Genomic DNA, 12,692 nt, shown 5'->3' on the forward strand with positions numbered 1-12,692 from the left:
TGCTGATGATGAGTATTTTTCCCCTTCATGACAATAGTTAACAGTCATTTGTTTTTAAAGTGGTCTTGTTCCAATTTCAAGAAGCCACTAATGCCCTTTAAAAGAATTGGGGGGGCAGCTAGGTGGCGAAATGGATAGAGCACTGGCCCTGCAGTCAGGAGTACCTGAGTTCAAATCCGGCCTCAGACACTTAACACTTACTAGCTGTGTGACCTTGGGCAAGTCACTTAACCCCAATTGCCTCACTAAAAAAAAGAATTGGTAACAACCCCTCCAACTGTCAGGTCCCTCTGAGGACTTTGCTTATTTTCTGAGTTTTCATTAGGCTGTTTTGCTGCAATACTTTGTTTTTGGTCTTGTTTTACCTTTTAAATTTCACTTTCCCTTTTTAGGCTTTTGTACAACTGATTCTGTTTAATGTGAGCCTGAATGCTCCTTGAGATATTTGACTTTCCCATGCTGGTAGCCACTGCAGTGTCTCTGATAGTCATTGAAGTGTGCTCTTTAAGAGCTACCACTTTTGCATTCATTAAAAACTACAGAATTAAAAGCATAACAAAGAGAACAAGACAACATTGTTAGTGTGGCTTGAAAACTAGAGAACCAACTAGAGGTTGGGAAATCAGCTAAATCCCATCTGATCCAATCAAGGCCCGAGGTTCTGTGTCATCCTAGTGTCATCGGGAGCATGGGATCATGACCATTACGTTCACAAAATGAAACCATATTAAAACCATTGCTTGTTCCAAGTAATTCCTATGCTCTGGTGGGAATACACACTAATAGCACATAGAGCATATGCGATATATATGTGCCCTCTGTGCGTGTGTGTTCTGGGTACAAATGTTTCCTACATGTGTCACCCACATGTAATCTCTATGCAGTCTACTTTCCCCACTGATTTTATATAATATGTATATGTATGTATATGTATATATTTACATGTACATATTCATACACACATATTATATATATACATATATACACACACACATACACACAAAAAAATAAAAACAGCATGCCCAGTCTAGGGAAAGAATTTTGTATTGCTACTTTTCTTACCATGCTCTTACATAAATTATCTTTGCTTTGAACTGTTTTCTTTGACTAAATGGTTAAAGTCAATATATTTGGGGGAGGCAAGGGGAGAAGGGCACATAAAATATCCTTTTGAGTAGATCCACATCTAGAAAATATCTTGACGTAGGGGGTCCCAGATTTTCTAGGGGTTCACGTGAGAAATGGGATTGCTAGATGTCTGTCAAGGGAGACCTGTATGTAATCTGGGTTGTCTTTTTCCCAATACAATAACATTTGATTGTATCACTTCACATATCCAACATTCTCAGGCTCCCATGACATATCCTTGTGTCACCGAAAAAAAAATGTCAGCTATGCTTCTATCTTGAGTAGTGCTAACCTAAATGGAAAGTGTGCCAACATTACTACAAATAGACCTTTGTACCTACTTGTCAATAAACTGTGTGAGAAATTAGAAGTGTTCATGCATTCCTAACAGCCGTTGAGAGAAATATGCAAATCACTCCACTAAAAGGTGTTAAAAACAAGTTGGCTTATTAGGAAGTAGGAGGAATGCTGTTGAAATTAACACCAACAGGTGCCAGGCCCAGAAAACTCCATCTGAGGATCTCATAGATAATAGATCACTGAGATGTATTAGAGTCTCATGTACCTGGACCTCACATGACATTATGTGTACACACACACACAAATGTGTATATATACATATACACATATATGTATATATAAGTGTATATATTCAGTACCCCAGTGGATAAATACCCTTTCAAATATACATATTTTTTTTAAGTCACCATTGGAAACAATCCCACTGAGACTTAATGAACAGCTGCTTCCTTCCTCAACAAATTCATCAGAAAGTCACCAAAATTTTTAAAGTATCAACTCTGTGCTAGGCACTGAGAAAAATACAAGGATAAGTAAAACATGCCCTCCTGCCCTCACGAAACTTACCACCTAGTAAAGAAAATAAGATGACAGATACAGGAATAACTAGAATGCAAGATAAGACAAGACAGTATTATAGTGCAGTGAAAAGAGTACTGAAGTTAGAGTCCTAGGACCTAAGTTCAAATGCTGACTCTGATATTTGTTACTTATAGGACTTTAGGCAAATTACTTAACCTCCATGGGCCTCAGTTTCCCCCCATTTGTAAAGTGAGGAGGTTGGACTAAATGACCCCTACAATCTCATCCAACTCTAGGTTTATGGTTTTAAGAGTATGAGAGTAATGAAAACAAAGTGTTATTAGAATTCCATCCATGGAAAGATCACACTGGCTGGGGAAAAGTATATTTCCATGTGTGTATGTGGATAGCTGTATGAATGAAGAAAAGCTTCATGGTATAAGTTTCATTTAAGCTAAATATTGAAAAATTAATAGAATTTCAACACTTGGAAATGAAAGGAGAGGTCATTTCAGTTATAGGGTACAGTATCCACTAAGACCATCATGGTAGAATGGAAGTGGGAGGATGTTGTCAAGGGAGAGTTGATAACTGTCTAGATCAGTAATGGAAGACCACCTTTGGCTTCATTTATCCCTCCTTTCTGGACTGAAGGTAACTTATTCCTACTGTGAGATTTAAAATTGGATATAAGAGCATTAAACTCTCCTTTAACCTTTCCCTTATCTATCTCCCAGACCAGTAAGAGAAAGAAGCCTCTGAGCTTTAGTCAGAGAGGGATTAATTAGCTTTTATTGTTTGCGAATTAATTAGCCAACAAACAAGTGATACTGATTAGGGAAATAGGAAAGTAGAAATACAAATGAATAGTCTTAGATCTAAGCTTAGTCTATATTCTTTTATAAAACTCGACAAATCCCAAAACTACCTCTCAGGCTGAGAACCAGAGTTGAACGCCTGCTGCCACCAAGGACCAGAGCCGATCACCCGAACGCCAACGTGTGAGCCGAGAGAGAGAGAGAGAGAGAGAGAGAGAGAGAGAGAGAGAGAGAGAGAGAGAGAGAGAGAGAGAGAGAGAGAAGTTTTGTCCAGAGGGGCAGTCCCTCATGAACGGGACACTTTGACATTGGTCTTGCAGAGGGAGGGCCTCTGCCATTTTTTACCACATTCCCCCTTTTACTTTCATTTGAAAAACGAATAAGTTTGCTCAATGAAACAGCCAAAAATAATATCCTATGCTATCTAATAATATGATAATATCAATATAGAAAAGGAGAGAGAAAAATTTTGTCCAGAGGGGCAGTCCCTCATGAACGCAATACTTTGACATTGGTCTTGCAGAGGGAGGGCCTCTGCCATTTTTTACCACACTACACCTGCCCTCCAGCAAGCTTCCATTTTGATTTTCTCTGTGGTTTCTCAAGGGTCTCTGTAGAGATTACTATAGAGAATCACTTCAAGACCAACGAGAAACCACGGGAACCAGGACCCGTGGGGCATTCTCCTTGAGATTGGGAGGCACTGCATCCTTCATTGTATCCTGCCTCCATTTCCTCCAAAGTACAAGGCTCACTCCTGTTCATTCTCTGGCAGAGCCTATTGTGATTTTGGGCCCTGAACTTGGCTCAAGTGGAAACTATTAAAGAAGAAAAAACCATACCAAACCACCACCCTGTACTCCCTCAGACTAGTTCTTCCTTCTCTGCTCTCAGGAAGTCTGGGAAAAGGCTGCCATCTGCTGTAATACATTAGCATATGGTTGTTGACCGGGACAATGAAAAAAAAAAAAGAAAAGAAAGAGCTTTCACGCAAAATTAATCTATGCACAGCCCCATCTGCCTTAATTTCTCCACGTCAGGATCATAAAGAGGAGGGCAAACGAGGGACATCCTTCTGGTGCACCCTAATGGAGGGCAAAAGGCAAGCTGATTCATCTGAATGAGGCCAGAAGGTCCTGCCATTACCGTAAAGGTCTGAAGATGAGAGATTATGTTTTCTTCAGAGCGTAATAGTGTTTTTCAAACTAACTCACATATCATTCATTAATGGCCCAGAAAAAAATTTCTGGGAATGCCAGCCATATTGCTTTTGTGCAGCCCTGTGCATTCAGATCTCCCTCAGTGCCTTGCATGATGAGTTGATTTATTGAGGAAGGAAGCATAACATTTTAAAGCTTGAAGGTACAATCTGCTTCAGTCCCTTAAATTGACAGATGTGAAAGCTGAGGCTAGATGGCTTGCCTATGCTAGAGGGAGAGCTGGAACCTGAATTTAGGTCTCCCCAACTACCAGCCAGTCTAAGGGCTCTAATCACTTTTCTTTATTTATTCACTCCTGGTATCATGGGGATTGGTTATCAAAGGGAAGAGAGAAAAAAGATAAGAAAGTACAGCTCTTGGGACAATGTTATAAGTTCAGGACTCTTCTTTAGCCAACAGAACCTCAGCTTTCTTCTTCAGAGCAGAGGTTCCTGTCTTACATTTCATCATACCTCCTACAGAGTTTCATATAGTAGTTGCTCAATAAATGTCTCTGTTATTTAATCTCAGGATCTTTTTTTTTTAATTTAAAAAGGATTATTGATTTTTAAATATTATTATCACTTCCTAATTTTCCAATCCAATAGAGCAGACTTCGCAAACCTCAAAGCGCTATGGAAATGTTAGCTGTTATGGTGGTTGTTATTACAATTAAACAAAACCAACACATTGGCCATATCTAACAGCACGTCTCATCCTGACCCTATAGTCTATCACCTCTCTGCTGAGAGAAAAGAGATAAGTTTTGTCATCATATTATCATATCTGACCTGCCAATGCACCCTAGGAATCCCTGGGACTTGCTATACACCCCACTACAGAAGCCTAGGAATTCTGGGCTTTTCCATCTGCCCTGTAACTGGATTACCTTATATGTCTTGTCTTCTCCAATTATGGGGCAGCTAAATGGTGCAGTGGATAGAATGCTGAACCTGAAATCAGGAAGACTCATCTTCCTGAGTTCAAATCTGGTCGAAGATACTAGCTGCATGACCCTGGGCAAGTCGCTTCACCCTGTGTTGGCCTGTTTTCTCATCTGTAAAATGAGCTGGAGAAGGAAATGGCAAACCACTCTAGTATCTTTGCTGAGAAAACCCCAAATGGGCTCACAAAGAGTTGGACACAACCGAAGCAACTGAGCAACTCCCTCAATTAGCATGTGAGATTGTTGGAAGCAGAAACTGTCTTTCTTTAGCACAATACTTGGCACATAACAAGTACTTAATAAATATTTTCTCACCCATCCATCTTCTGGAGTTGATTAGACTTCAGATATTGACCTGAATTCTGACACCTTGAATGGTGTTTTCCTTTATTTTTTTTTTGTAGTTATCCTATATATTGGTCTCTTGGTTCTATTTCTTTGCTCTGGATCAGTTCATACAAGAATTCCCAAGTCTCATATATGCAGAGTAATTCTGTTTCATTATATTCATATGACACAATTTATTTAGCCTTTCTTCAATTGAAGGCACTCTGTTTTCAGATTTTTGCTACCACAAAGAGTGCTGTTCTGAGTATTTTGTCATCTATAGGACCTTGCAAATGTCATTGATCTCCTTGGGATAGGATATCCACCCTTTGCCAGAAGGATCCTCTCCTTAAAGACCTACAGATTATCTCATTTATTCCACTTTCCCTCAATTCAATAGGCATTTGCCAAATGCCTATTGCGTGCCAGGTACTTTGATAGGCACTAGGGATGAAAGGCAAAAATGAAATTATCTTTGTCCTCAAGGAATGTCCATTATACTGAGAGGAAACAAATTTACACAGATCAAAATAAGTAAATGCGAGATCTATACCATATAAATAAAGTCATTTTGAAAGTGGGGGATGGAGGAGATTAACCACTTGGTGAAGCAGGAAAAGCCTCTTATAAGAGATTGCATTTGACCTGAACCTTGAAAGGAGCTTCCACAAGGTGGAGGTAAAGAGAGAAAGCATTCTCAGAAAGGAGGACAAAGCATGCAAAAACCTAAAGACCAGAACATTGCATGGGAACACAGTGTAGGTGGGTTTAGCTGGAATGTAAAGTCTGAAAGGAAGAATAGTGTGGCATAGCTAGATTGCCAAGGGCTTTCAATGCCAAACAGAGGAGTTTGTGGATTTTTATTAATTAGTCAATCAACCAAACTATATAAACATTTATTAAGCACCTACTATGTGCCAGGCATTATTCTAGAAACCGGTGGGGCACAAGAGAGAACAGTAACAAGGGTAGCAGTGAAGCAGCAGGAATAAAAACCCAGGTTGTCTCTCCTTTACCTTATTTTTCTCTGGCTGGATCCTAACACTGTTCATTCACAACCTACCAGCTGCCCTTGTCTGCTGCTCTTGAATCTTTGAAAGAACTTTTGTCTCTTAGAAAGTCACAACTAGCTTTACTCTAAACTGTGACAGGACCTTTCCTGGGACTTCTTCAGCATTAAGGCATCCTCAGGAAAATCGCCTTTCAAGAAACTGAAACAGAAATAGAAATAAGCAGGCACATTTTCAAATGAAGATTAATAGTGAACAATCCAAGGAGCCAAGAAGACCCAAGGACTGGGACCTTCCATCCAAAATCACCTTGCCAGAAAAAGACAATAAAGAAGAAATGTTGTTCTGTGAATGACAAAGTGCATTTCTGTGGATCACAGCTCCATTTCATTGCACTAACTCTGTGGTTTCTCTCTTTCTCTTTTTCTTGCTCTGTCTCTGTCTCTCTGTCTCTGTCTCTGTCTCTTTCTCTGTCTGTCTGTCTGTCTTCCCCTGAGGCAACCAGGGTTAAGTGACTTGCCCACAATCTGAGGCTAGTAAGTGTCTGAGGTCAGATTTGAACTCAGATCCTCCTGACTCCAGGGTCAGTGCTCTATCCATTGCACAACCTAGCTGCCTTTTGTCTATGTGGTTCAGCTAAAAAAACAAAACAAAGCAAAACCAAAAAACCAACAACTGAAGGAAAATGAATGCATAACTTCTGGCAAACTCTTCAGGAAGCTCCATTGCAGTTGCCATTCTAAAGAGCTGATGTGGCTGCCTCTTACCACTAAGTCACCTTTCACCTGAATTCATGAGCAGGAAGAAACCTTACATAGTGGCAGGAAATGAAAGAAATGTTTTTTGATGTCGTGGCAGAATATGAAAACTAAAACTAAATATACACTGACTAGCTCATTCTGGAACATGCTTGTTAGGCTCTCCACCTGAAAATTAATGAAACAATCAATATAATTGATTAAGATCTTAATCAGGGCAGAGGAGTTATAACTCAGGATGCTGTCATAGCTAGTGCTAGGAATATCAAAGATGGAGACTGGGACCAGGGTTTATATGGGGTAACAGAATAGAGAGAGGGAAAAGATTGCTTCTGGGTTAATTTACCTCATAGTTTCACCAGCTAAATTATTTTATATATTGTAACTAGATTAGCTTGATGAAGGTTTGGTATCTCATAAATTCTTAAGGTAAACTGTTTTACATAACAAGCAAAAATACAAAAAGACAGCTTGAGATTCTTTGGAGGGGACAGTTTTGGAAGATCTACAAAATCATCACAAGCTAGAATTGACAAAGTCTGGTCAGCCCCAGGCAATTTCTTGGCTTGGGAATGAAACTAGATGAAGTCAGTCAGTTCAATAATTGTGTTTATCAGACCATGTGTCACACAAACTTCCTGTGGGTTTTTTAGTCTCTCTCCTTACATTATCAGTATTTCTCTTCCAAACTTTCAGTGTCCTAATGGGACACTATTTCTTTTTTTTAAATTTTATTTTCAGTTCTGAATTCTCTCGCTCCTTCCTCCCTTTCCCCCATTCATTGAGAAGGCCCCCCCCCAAAAATTACAAATATGAATAGTCATGCAAAACAAATTCTTACATAAGCCATGTCAAAACAAAAGAAGAAAATATGAAACAATGCCACTTCTGTAGCAAGAAGATGAATGAAAAGGAATCTATCAATTGTTTACTATGTGCCAGACACTGCTAAGCATTGGAAGGTACAAATACTAAAGGTATATATCCTTTTAGAGTCATATTCTAGTCATGAGTCTATTCTACAAAGTCTCAGTGATACTTAAGGTCTAATGTATGGCCTTACATTAACATCTCAATTTTATTTGGTTTATTATTTGTACTATGTATATTTCCACATAGACATCTGGCTGAGATTGTGGGTTTTATTACTGTCTTTCTTCTCAGATATTGTCTCCTTCAAATACTCTCATTCATTTGTCTTACCTGCTAATGGCTATGGTCCCTGACTTGGTAGAAATATATAGATTTTTTTCTTCCTTTCCCTTTTCAATTTAACCAGGTAAACATGTTTTCACTAGTCTAGATACATCCATCTCTAGCCTCAAGCCTACCATTTCAGTATTTTAAACAGGTTGGCAACCAGGTGAAAACTCTTTGGCCATGACAAGTCATGAAACAGATACAAATACACAAGGGTCTACAGTTCTATGGAGTCCTCTTCTGCTTTCATAGGGATAAGGGGGAAATATGGTGGACAAGGAAATAAGAAATGCTATGACTCACATAGTTCTTAGACCATCTATAACTATTAATTCAACTATTGGTACTCTGAATGTGAGAGCTTTGTCCTGTGGCCAATGAGATTTTATATATATATATATGGGAAATTGAACTGTGTCCTTATGGACATTCTTCCTATAAATGAAAGCAGATATTATGTAAAGATATCACATCCAAATGGAAGGATGGCTAAGTTTCTCCTTTGAAAGGATTTATAGCATGCCCAAGGGCAAAAAGAGCCATCACTTAATGGAATGCTTCTAAGTCTTACCTTGCAGTGATTATGATGAGCAAAAACAAGGGAATTGCCATCATGGTAATTGTAGCTTAGGAATTAACAGCTGTTGCAGAAGATGAAAAAAGATGGTATTTAACAGGGATGAATGTAAGATATTTTGTTTGAGTTAAGAAAAATCAGATGTACAAACACAGGATGATAAAATCCCCCACTGCCTTTTGTTTCACAAGATCCTAAGCCCAGTGGAGGCCAACACTGTGTTGGGAGTTGACCTTGCCTTCTCCTTTACTCAGGAAATTGAAGCCATCAAACAGGAGTTTCCTCATCTCCCCTACCGCACACATTAAACCCCCTTTCTATCTTCACCTATTGCCTCCTCATCTATTCCAGTATCTGATGAAAAGGTGACTCTTTTTCTTGATAAGGCTATATTGCCTAAGGAGAGGAGGTGACCTATGCATTCTTCTTTATCCATCTCTCTCTCTCTCTGTCTCTGTCTCTGTCTCTCTGTCTCTCTGTCTCTGTCTCTCTCTCTCTCTCTCTCTCTCTCTCTCTCTCACACACACACACACACACACACACACACACATTTCATTTTCAAGCTCTCCTTATCTCTTGCTCCCTTGATGTCTATAAACATATTTACTCTTCCCTCATCCTTAAAAAAACCTTAACCTTGCTCTCCCTTAAACTTATTACCCTATAATTCCATTTCTTTTTACTGAAAGATTACATTTGCTGCTTCCATTTCTCAAGTCCTTGAAATTTTAATTTCAGCCCAACCACTCTACTGAAACTGATCTATCCAAAGTTACTGATAAAATATTAGCTACTAAATCCAATGGGCTTTGCTTAGTCTTCATCTGGTCTGTGCTGGGTTAGCTTACTGATAGTTTAGACTAGATATGGAAATAAAATTAGACATATGTAGGGTATGTAACAGTTAACAAAAGATCTACTTAGCCACAGCAGGAGAAGGCTATTCAACAACAAGAACCATCAACACCTCAAGTTGATTCAGCTGAGCAAAGTTTGAACACCTGAGAGTCCTTCTAGCTCATCTTGTCTACTGTGTTCTCAGGTGACGCAAAAGTGAAGTTAATAGTCCCCTGAGCCAATCATGTCCTCAAGGGAGTCTCTCAATGCTTTTAAAGGAAAAACTAACCTAACCAGCATGAAGGAGGACTTGGGATATGCTCCTATTATACTCCACTCTCTTTGAACCCTAATGGGAATAGCCTTGAAAAGAGAAGCATCCCACAAAGGACCAGAATTGCTTTCAGTCCAGCTTCTAAAGCCATCACTGATATAGAGAAGGGGGCTGCCTTTCCTCATCACCACCAGCAACAACTTGCTGATCAGCTTCCTCCAACAGGTAGATGGGCACAAGAGTCCTAGTGGGTCTTGCTGGAGCCCAGAGCTCCCAGCTACATCTGAGGGACTGATTCCTGTGCAGAAGGGGTAAACCGTCCTTGCTAAGTGCCAACTAACCAGCCAGCCTGGCTGAAGCACCAAGGGAGAGGCAGAGGGCAGCATATACCAGGCAGGTCAAACCACTACCACCACCTTGACCGACATCTCTCTTCCACACCCTGATGGAAACTGCTGAGGACTCTGAAAATCAGAGCCTTTGGTATAGCAATGCTTCTAGCCCAATGTCCACTGCCATCACCCTGTGTAGTAATCCCTGTGGACATGCAGCCTCACAAGGGCTCCTGCAGGTGCTACAGCCACATTTATAGAACATGGAAAAGTTCTCGTCACCAAAGTCCTTGGTACTGTCAAATAGTTCAACATCAGAAACTGATATAATTTTTTCAGTAGAAATGACATTCAGAGATAAGGCCTAGGGGCAGCTAGATGGCGCAGTGAATAAAGCACCGGCCCTGGATTCAGGAGGACCTGAGTTCAAATCCGGATTCAGACACTTAACATTTACTAGCTGTGTGACCCTGGGCAAGTCACTTAACCCCAATTGCCTCACCAAAAAATAAAAAATAAAAAAAAATGCATATGCAGAGATAAGGCCTCACCATCTTCTTTGACACTGTGCTCTAAGGATCATAGGACCTTTCTGTCTGACATGCAGCTGAAACCTTCCATGTGTGCTGTCCCCCTCATTAGGAAGTGAGCTCCCTAAGAGCAGGCAGGGACTGTCTTACTCGTTTACTTGCATACACTGTACTTTGCACATGGGAAGTGATTAATAAATGCTTTTTTCATGAAGGGCAATTACTAGAAGGGCAATTACCAAGAAGCCTTAATACAGACAGCACTAAGGGAGGAAGAGAAAAACTAAAACAGGGAAGCAAAAACCAAAACAATGTGGCAGGACCCTAAAGCAGTGACTCCATCTGGAAGAGTCTGAGGAAGCACTGAATCACAGGTGTAAACAGGCAGGTCCATAGGGGCCATGTAAAATCTTTGCAGCTTGAAGTGGGTCTTTCAGTGGAGAAAGGTAACTGTAAGAGGGTCAGCACTGGGAATAGCAGAGACTCAGCACAGATGGTCTATGTTCTGCATAGCCATAGATCCTCATCACAGGTCAGGTGGAACCCTCCCATACCCAAATCCACTTACTGAGCTTTGGCCCATAACTCAGGACTGTCCCCTCCCTGTGAACCTGGTGGAGAAAGGGGATATGAAAGCTTTGCCCCTCAGAGGCCTCTGAAGGATTGCCCCCCTCCCTTTATCTTTGGGGCTAGTTAAACACTTTCTTTGCCCCCTTGTTGCCAAGAAGTAGGTCCCCTCCCTGTTGGGACCTGTTGGTTCTCCAAGCCCTCCAGGGGCAGGGGTGGAGGGGGGTGAGGGGGTGTAGGAGGAGTACAATGAGCTGGTACCAAGCCCTGGTAAGCCATTACCTACTGCTGCCCCTGGCACCAGGGCCCACATCACTGCCTGCTGCTCCCTCTGCCAGGTCAGGGGCTACCTCCAGTGCCAGGACAGGATGACAAATGACACTACTAGGCCCTGAGCTAGGTGGAGTGTTGGCTTAGTCTCTCCCCTCTGGGTGCTGGTACTGCCCCACTACAGGTTTCTGTGGGCCTACCCTGTCACTGGCCTCCTGTCAGTCAAAAGTGCTGTAAGCCTTGCCGCTGCTGGAGCCCATAGATACAAAACAAAACCCAGCAAAGCCAGAGGCTCTTCTAGGCTGTTCTCCATGGGCAAACTGTTGCTATTTCTGCTGGGTTAGGGAAAATGCTTCTGTGGCCTGAATCTTCTGCTCTTTAGGGGCCTTTCCTTCACTGGAAGATCCAGAGAGAATGACAGCTCACAGTTCTGGGATGAAAGTGGAAATGTTTTAAACTGATGCAGCACCCCTGCCTGTCCTCAGCTAACCAAACAGAATGCAGTGGCTGTATTGGTCCATATCCTGGATGCCAGAAATGTCTCTGGGCTCCTGGGGAGAATTGCGCAGTATCCTTTGAAGTGTCTCAACAGTTTTCACCAAAGAATCCTAAGAAAATACATGTGGGGAAAATCATAGTTTCCAAATTAAAAAAAAAAAAGAAAGATGGAAGACTGAAGCAGCTTCTTTAGCATAGTTGCTATGCCAATAATTCCAAGTTTTGCACTGGTTTCCAATCTCTCACTGTTGGGGTACCCTTCAATGGCTGTCTCTGTATACAATTATAAGACTGAAGACTGCTGGTTTATCTGGGGCAGCTAGGTGATGCAGTGGATACAGCACTGGCCCTGAAGGATCTGAGTTCAAATCTCACCTCAGACACTAGCTGTGTGACTCTGGGCAAGTCACTTAACCCCAACTGCCTTAAAGTATTCAGGGCCATCTTCAGTTGTCCTGATGTATCTCTTGCCACTGGAGGAGAGAGTGAATTTGATGACCTTGTGCAGCCCTCCCTCACTTAAATCTAATTCAGTGCACATCATATCACCCCATATCATGGTCCTCTTTGAGAATGGACAAACAACAACAACAGCTGGT

The sequence above is a fragment of the Dromiciops gliroides genome, chromosome 2, assembly GCF_019393635.1.
Source record: "Dromiciops gliroides isolate mDroGli1 chromosome 2, mDroGli1.pri, whole genome shotgun sequence".
NCBI lineage: Eukaryota > Metazoa > Chordata > Mammalia > Microbiotheria > Microbiotheriidae > Dromiciops > Dromiciops gliroides.